The following is a 9,493-nucleotide window of genomic DNA, read 5'->3' on the forward strand; positions in this document are numbered from 1 at the left end:
AAAGTCTTGATGTTTTCTTTAATAAACACTAAGGTCCAGAGCCTCTGAGCCTGATTCTGTATTCAAAACTGTATAAGACAACTGGAAGTCCAAACTTTTAAATGCATGTAATGCATTTAATGATGTCATTATGTAACAAGTCAAAGCAAAGAGCTAAATATGGAAGATAAAAACATCCTCAATAAAGCAGTGTGTTTGTTCCCAAATATCAAACTAAAATCCTGTTTTGTTTTCACTTCCTCTTGTGTCAGCATACAAGGTGAATGTCACAAACAAAACAGTGTGCGTGTCAATTTTCACCTCATGAATCAAAAGAAAAAAAAATGTATTGTTTTTCATAAAGAAATGTATGTTTTTTTGTTTTTTTTTTGTTTTTTTTACAAATGAAGCATATTTTCTCCCTAAATTCTCATTACCATACACTGTAAAACCCAAATAAGTTGAACTCAAAAAAATTGAGGTAAGTTAAGAAATTCAAAGTTTAAACAGAACTGACAGATTTCAATTTTGTACTCGTACATTTTAATTACTCCTAACTTGAAATTTCTGAGTATTTTGAGTATTAACACTTAATTTTAGTATTTATTCTCCCTTTTGAGTGTCATGGCAAATCATACTGGGAAATAGAAATCCTAGCCCAGTTTCAGTTAAATTAGGTTTGTCTAAATTAAAAGAAACAAGTTCATAAAACTCAAAACAATGAAAAATTCAGATTACTTAAAATGTGTCAGTTTCGTGAACTCAAAAGAAAAAGAAAGCTCTAAATACTCATTAAAGTTAATTTGATTGAACTTATTTGTTTAATTTAAGTTTTTCCCTACTCAAAACAGTTAATTATTTTGAGCGTTAGGGTTTACAGTGTAATATGAAAAAAATTGTTACAGTGCAAAAAATCAATTTGCAAAGCAAAATATGACCAAGACATGTTCTTGACAGCCGTTGTGAAATTCACCCATTAGATTGTTTGTATGGATATGCACTGGTTTCTCTTGATTTTGCATGATTTTTTTCTTCTCAGCAGCTTGTCATGCTCCTGACGCTTAGGATGGAGCCAGCGTGCTTTTGATAAACACCGGATTAGGTCTCCTAACTTCAAACAAGCATTACACATCCATTTTTTCCCCCGCTGCTCAGCCCTGCACAAACACAGCATCCGAAACCCAGCATGCCACCTCAAGCTCCACTTCAAAGCTTCAAAAACTTCAACACAGCCTTGTTTACTTTTTCTGCACCTTTGACTGGTTCATTTCCTGATGTTGTGAAAAGGAGGGGGTGCATGATCCAGAGAACTGAAGACAGTCTTAACTTGATTAAGACTAAAGCGATTATTTAGTCTGTTTAGTCCATCTGTTAGATTTTGTTCTGTCTGGATTTTAATAAGGTTGATAGAAATGTTTATCTTTCATTTAAAGGAACAGTTCACACAAAACTCAAAAATTAAACTTTTGTCATTTAGTCAACCAAATTTATGTAGCTTTTTCATACAGTGAGGGTGAAGACTCCAAAATGCACTAAAAAGTTAAAAAAATAACTGTTGTGCATTACAGTGTGTGTGCGTGTATATATATATATATATATATATATATATATATATATGTCCTGGGGAGAAAAAACTGCGCACGCTCTCTGAGAGACAGTCTTCAGTCAGTGCGCTCTCAACCAAAGCACACACACATAGCCGCCTCTCACGAGTTTTCACGGTTTATTACACATAAACGTTCAAATACACACACAGTTATGTCAAAATGCCCGTCTTGGCATATATTCACGTTGGTTATGTGAATGTGAACAGCATGTGTAACAGCATATTGTCTCCGTCCATTAGGTCTTAGTGACAGCAGCCTTTAAAACATGCTACTGTCTACTATTGGCTGTCTGTATTATAAATGATAATCAAACAACAAAAGAAAAGCTTAATCTATATTTAATTTATACAGTTATGACTATGCAGAGTTATTTTATATTTGATTATTCAATTTCTGTGGTATTTTTACTTACTACTATTAGACCTACCTGGAAAAAAATATATAGCATTGTTTTATTTGTATTTTTATATATTTTTACCATGGTATTGAGTATTGTGCACTTTTGGTGGTATCGGTACCGACTACTAGATTTTTGGTATAGTGACATCCCTATTTGTTACTAAAAAAACATTTAAGTATTATAAAGTAAGTAAAAGTATTATAGTATATGTTTTAATAAAGTTCAAATGTTTTAAAAAGCTATAAAAGGCTAAACTATTCCATGTTTGACTAAATTATTAAAAGAGTTTCCTTTCTATTGTCTATCCGGTCAAGGTTTATAGGGATTTTAAGAAGTAATTAGTAAGTTACTTATTGAGTAATTAAATTGCTTTTCAGACAGAATAATTAGAAAAGTATTTTAAATACAACATTGATGACATAATTAGTAATTAGTAATTAATTACTTTTTTGAAGTAACTTACCCAACACTGATGAACACACACACACACATATTATATATATATATATATATATATATATATATAGTCATGGCCAAAAGTGTTGGCACCCCTGAAATTTTTCCAGAAAATGAAGTATTTCCCACAGAAAAGTATTGAAATTACACATGTTTTGCTATACACATGTTTATTTCCTTTGTGTTTATTGGAACAACACAAAAAAGCAGATGAAAAAAAGCAAATTTGACATAATTTCACACAAAACTCCAAAAATGGGCCGGACAAAATTATTGGCACCCTTTCAAAATTGTGGATAAATAAGTTTGTTTCAAGCATGTGATGCTCCTTTAAACTCACCTGGGGCAAGTAACAGGTGTGGGCAATATAAAAATCACACCTGAAAGCAGATAAAAAGGAGAGAAGTTGACTCAGTCTTTGCATCGTGTTTCTGTGTGTGCCAGACTAAGCATAGAGAACAGAAAGAGGAGAAGAGGACTGTCTGAGGACTTGAGAACCAAAATTGTGGAAAAATATCAACAATCTCAAGGTTACAAGTCCATCTCCAGAGATCTAGATGTTCCTTTGTCCACAGTGTGCAACATGATCAAGAAGTTTGCAACCCATGGCACTGTAGCTAATTGATGAAAGGTTGCAATGCAGGATAGTCTGGATGGTGGATAAGCAGCCCCAAACAAGTTCCAAAGAAATTCAAGCTGTCCTGCAGGCTCAGGGTGCATCAGTGTCAGCGCGAACTATACGTCGACATTTGAATGAAATGAAACGCTATGGCAGGAGACCCAGGAGGACCCCACTGCTGACACAGAGACATAAAAAAGCAAAACTACAGTTTGCCAAAATGTATGTGAGTAAGCCAAAATCCTTCTGGGAAAACGTCTTGTGGACAGATGAGACCAAGATAGAACTTTTTGGTAAAGCACATCATTCTACTGTTTACTGAAAACGGAATGAAGCCTACAAAGAAAAGAACACAGTACCTACAGTCAAATATGGTGGAGGTTCAAAGATGTTTTGGGGTTGTTTTGCTGCCTCTGGCACTGGGTGCCTTGACTGTGTGCAAGGCATCATGAAATCTGAGGATTACCAAAGGATTTTGGGTTGCAATGTAGGGCCCAGTGTCAGAAAGCTGGGTTTGCGTCCGAGATCATGGGTCTTCAAGCAGGACAATGACCCCAAACATACTTCAAAAAGCACCCAGAAATGGATGGCAACAAAGCGCTGGAGAGTTCTGAAGTGGCCAGCAATGAGTCCAGATCTAAATCCCATTGAACACCTGTGGAGAGATCTTAAAATTGCTGTTGGGAAAAAGCACCTTTCCCATATGAGAGACCTGGAGCAGTTTGCAAAAGAAGAGTGGTCCAAAATTCCGGGTGAGAGGTGTAAGAAGCTTTTTGATGGTTATAGGAAGCGATTGATTTCAGTTATTTTTTCCAAAGGGTGTGCAACCAAATATTAAGTTAAGGGTGCCAATAATTTTTTGAGTTTTGTGTGAAATTATGTCAAAATTGCTTTTTTCCCTCGTTTTTTTTCCTCGTGTGTTTTTTTTTTTTTTTTTTTTTTTTTCGAATACACACAAAGGAAATAAACATGTGTATAGCAAAACATGTGTAATTGCAATACTTTTCTGTGAGAAATACTTCATTTTCTGGAAAAATTTCAGGGGTGCCAACACTTTTGGCCATGACTGTATATATATATATATATATATATATATATATGTATGTATATATGTGTATATATATATATATATATATATATATATATATATATATATATATATATAATGCACACACAAGCATTCAAAAGGATTTTTCAATATTTTTGAAAGATGCCTCTTATGCTCACCAATATTTTAAAATATTTTTATACAATATTTTATACAATTTAGTGTCCATGATCCTTCAGAAATCATTCTGATTCTGATTTTATGATCAAGAAACATTTTTGATTATTATCAATGTTGAAAACAGTTGGGCTGCTTAATATTTTTGTGGAAAATATGATATGTTTTTTGGGGATTCTTTGGTGAATTGAAAGATCTAAAGAACAGTATTTTTTGGAATATATACATAATATATATACTGTATATATAATACATTACTGGTGTGCATCTTGAGACAAAACAGTAGGACTGACATATTTTAAGATTTAACTTTAAGATTTATTTTAAGATTTAACAGTTAAAACTGCTCAAATATGCATTTTAGTCTGGGACTAATAGCTTTGCTTTGCAGACTGAAATTGACATCAACATTTATTAAAAGTAGAATGATTCTTGGTTTTTAAAGATAAGTTTTATGGTGCTTGCTGTCATTTTTTGTCATTTTTCATGTTGCATCCCCAGAACACAAGGCAGCAGAAAAGGAAAAGCCCACAACAAAACAAAGAGGCTAGTGTGTATATTTGCGAGTGACCTTCTGACCTTTCAACATGTGAGCGCTGCATTACAAGAGACGCTGGGAAGCAAAGCAATTGTCTGAAAAAAAAGCTCAGCCATCGTAACTGTTCTCAAATCCTGGTGTTTTATTTGTATTCCTCTGTCTTTAAATGGGAGATTAGCATGTTTATTGACATGTACTCATGGTGAAGCAGAACAGCTGAACAAGCAAGGCAGGAACCCACTGAAGTTATTGATAGGCTGCAAGATTAGGTTTCCCCTTCACCCTTGACCCTATTTCAGCAGCACATGTGACAGGAACTGTTCTCAAAACTGACTCGGGTATGCTAACCCAAACTGAAGCATGGCCTGAATGCATGTTTCCTGAGTGTGAAGCATTCTGTTTTTTATATATATACTGTATGTATATATATATATATATATATATATATATATATATATATATATATATATATATATATATATATATATATATATATACCAGACTGATATATATATCAGACTGTCAACCGCATTTTAGTGTTTGTGACACAGTTGCTATTGCTATCAGTATTCATTTTAATGAAAATGGACAAAAACAGAACATAGACTATATGGAATAGCATACTATCATTTGTCTTATACTGTGCACAACATGAAACATCTGTTTTCAACATTGATAATGATATTTTTTAGTATCTGGACTGAAAAAAAAAGCCAAAAAAAACATTTGTGATCCACAGAAGAAAGTCATATCCCTTTAAAACAAGTGAAAAGATCTGCCACTGAAAAAAAAGAAAAAAAAAACCTTTTCAGTAATTGAGCTTATCAGTAAAATTATCTTATTTAGATATTCTTACTGACATCTCTCTCTCTCTCTTTCTCTCTCTATATATATATATATAAATGATCAAAAATTCACTTTTTTAACTTAACACATACTCCCACTTGTTCTAGCAAAAATAATTTACAAGGCATTTAAGCAAGACAACACAGTGTCAGCAATTTCAGGAATTTAAAATGGCGTATTATTGCACTTGAGACTAAACAAACATAAATAACGCGTCTTCATCTTGTCAGAGAGACTATAGAGCAGTGTAAGTGTGTGTGCGTTTGGGGTGTTGCTGGTCCAGGTCGTGCTGTTCAACCCTATCTGAACTGGATCAGGAGCCTCGCACGCAGTCCACACTGACTGCTCTGAGTACAGTCTTATCTTATCACTCTAACAGCTCTCCCCCTGGGGCCGGGATTGAGAATAGCCAGAGCACACACACACAAACACATATGCAAACACACACTCATTGTGTCCAATACACAAATCTCAAGTCTCTTACACCTCTGCATCTTTGTTTCGTCAATGGTGTGAGTGAGAAGATCCTGATGCATGTCATGTGTGTTTGCTGAGGCAACCAACTGCTAGATTTTCAAGGGTGGGTGGTTTTTAGTTCATATGAGTTGCTGGATAGGGAATTCTTGGTTGTTTCTCGGATGTTCTGGGTGGTTGCTTACTGACTGAGTCAGAAAAGCTCTTCGTCAAGCCTCTATGATATTCCTGCCCCTAGATATGACCAAATACTGTACATATACACCAAGTTGATTGACTCATATTTCTCTGAATGGAAGAACGTGCACCACACATTATGGCATAAAAAGTCCTCTACATAAAAGAGCTAATCAGCAATTGGTAAAGTCATTGCATCACTTTAGCTGCCGTTAAAAGATCCAGGCTGCATATGCGCATTGGCTGGACCAACCTGAAATATACAGTATCTCACAGAAGTAAGTACACCCCTCACATTTTTGTACATATTTTATTATATCTTTTTATGTGACAACACTGAAGAAATTACACTTTGCTACAATGTAAAGTAGTGAGTGTACAACTTGTATAACAGTGTAAATTTGCTATCCCCTCAAAATAACTCAACACACAGCCATTAATGTCTAAACCGCTGGCCACAAAAGTGAGTACACCCCTAAGTGAAAATGTCAAAATTGGGCCCAATTAGCCATTTTCTCTCCCCGGTGTCATGTGACTCGTTAGTGTTACAAGGTTTCATGTGTGAATGGGGAGCAGGTGTGTTAAATTTGGTGTTATTGCTCTCATTCTCTCATGCTGGTCACTGGAAGTTCAACATGATACCTCATGGCAAAGAACTCTCTGAGGATCTGAAAAAAAGAATTGTTGCTCTACATAAAGATGGCGTAGGCTATAAGAAGATTGCCAAGACCCTGAAACTGAGCTGCAGCACGGTGGCCAAGACCATACAGCGGTTTAACAGGACAGGTTCCACTCATAACAGGCCTCGCCATGGTCGACCAAAGAAGTTGAATGCACGTGCTCAGCGTCATATCCAGAGGTTGTGTTTGGGAAATAGACGTATGAGTGCTGCCAGCATTGCTGCAGAGGTTGAAGGGGTGGAGGGTCAGCCTGTCAGTGCTCAGACCATACGCCACACACTGCATCAAATTGGTCTGCATGGCTGTCGTCCCAGAAGGAAGCCTCTTCTAAAGATGATCCAATATGATAACGACCCCAAACACACCTCCAAGACGACTACTGTCTTGCTAAAGAAGCTGAGGTTAAAGGTGATGGACTGGCCAAGCCTGTCTCCAGACCTAAACCCTACATCCACCAGCTCCGTGATGTCATCATGGAGGAGTGGAAGAGGACTCCAGTGTGCTCATTTTTGTGGCCAGCGGTTTAGACATTAATGGCTGTGTGTTGAGTTATTTTGAGGGGACAGCAAATTTACACTGTTATACAAGCTGTACACTCACTACTTTACATTGTAGCAAAGTATAATTTCTTCAATGTTGTCACATGAAAAGATATAACAAAATGTTTACAAAAATGTGAGGGGTGTTCTCACTTCTGTGAGATACTGTATGTTTTTTTGTTTTTTTTTAGTATAAGAAACAACATTTACATATATATATATATATAATGTCAGACTGTGTTGAAATATGTTAATTAAAAGTGAGTTTTGAAAAAAAAAAAAGACATATTTATGTCTTACATTATGGTCTACATTTTAGCTTGCTTTTAAAGGGGTCACATTTCCCAACTGTGAAACTTTTATGCATATTACATATGCTTTAAGTCTTGGTTGTGGCAAATAAAGTTGGAGTTAGTTATATTTGACAAGTGATAACTTCCAGTGTTTCATGTAAATGAATTATGAATGAATGTACCATTGTTTGTTGCACTGTCATTTCCTATATTCTTCTTTCATCATGAAAGTAAAGTGAGTATATAATATAACTATGTAACAGACTAGCAATAGTGACACATGGTAAAAACACTGTTACTCACACTTATGTGTTGCAACATTACTGTTGAATTCAATATAGTCGGCACTGCATCATCTTTTATTTTCAGTCTCTCTGAAAAATCTGTGTCCAGTGGTGTTTTGATTAAAAATGAATCTGCTGTAAAATGAAGAGGACAAACGAACATTGTCTTACTGACATGATCTGGAACAATGTTAAAAATAAAGTTCATCCATGCTTTCTTAATGTTAGGATCACAAGGATGGCAATGCAAAGACTGTGAATCCTGTGCAGAATCCTGTGTTTGCGTCTGTCTTGTATTTATTACTACATGACATGTTTGAATCGGTGGGTGGGGCTAAAGAGGCAATGATGTAGAAGTAGGTGTTGATCTTCTTCTGCAGAGGCAGTCTTTCGTCACACCGTGATGTCATACTGAGAAAAAATCAGAAACGAGTCATTTTGGGAGCTTGGTTTCAATAAAAGCTGTTTTTTGCACTAACAAGGAATTTTTGAGTTTTGAAACTTATTGGATATTTTTATAGAACAATGACTGGTTGCACTTTATTTTACAGTAGGGGTTTAGCTCCAACCCCAATTAAGCACACCTGAACCAGCTAATCAAGGTCTAACTAGACATACTAGAAACTTACAGTCAGGTGTTTTAGAGCTGGATGGTGCGAAACTCTGCAGGACAGTGGCCCTCCAGGACTGAGTCTGGACACCCCTGTTTTACAGTATGTGCTCTTACATGTACTTTCAGTGTACTTACCTAAGAGAAAACTGGGTAATATAAGGTAACTACATATCCAGCTTCTGCCAGACAGCCTTCCATATTCGACTTACGAATAATTCGTAATTTGAATATGGAAGGTGTAGGACGTAGCGTAAGCGTTTTGAACTGCGAGAGGCATTACACTTTCTTTGTAAGTTGAATACAGAAGGTGGTCTGGCGGAAGCTAGATATTTTACTTTATAACTTGTTAAATATGGATATTTTTCTTACACAAACGCATCGCTTCACTTCAAAAGGCCTTTATTAACCCCCCGGAGCCGTGTGGAGTATGTTTATGATGGATTGATGCACTTTTTTCAGCTTCAAACTCATTGGTCCTGTTTATTGCCATTATAAAGCTTGGACACATCAGGATATTTATTAAAATACCTCCAATTGTGTTAATCAGAAATAAGAAAGTCATATACACCTAGGATGGCTTGAGGGTGAATAAAGCTTGGGGTAATTTTCATTTTAAAGTGAACTAATCCTTTAAGTAGGATTTAAGTACATCTTTATATGTAATTTCATAATTGCTTCTATTGTCTAGGTTAAAATATGGTTAAACTAAACTAAAATAGTTTAATGAGCCCTTAAACAAACAAACAAAAAAATGGGATAGGAG

Source organism: Ctenopharyngodon idella, chromosome 15 (genome assembly GCF_019924925.1).
Source record: "Ctenopharyngodon idella isolate HZGC_01 chromosome 15, HZGC01, whole genome shotgun sequence".
In the NCBI taxonomy this organism is placed as follows: domain Eukaryota; kingdom Metazoa; phylum Chordata; class Actinopteri; order Cypriniformes; family Xenocyprididae; genus Ctenopharyngodon; species Ctenopharyngodon idella.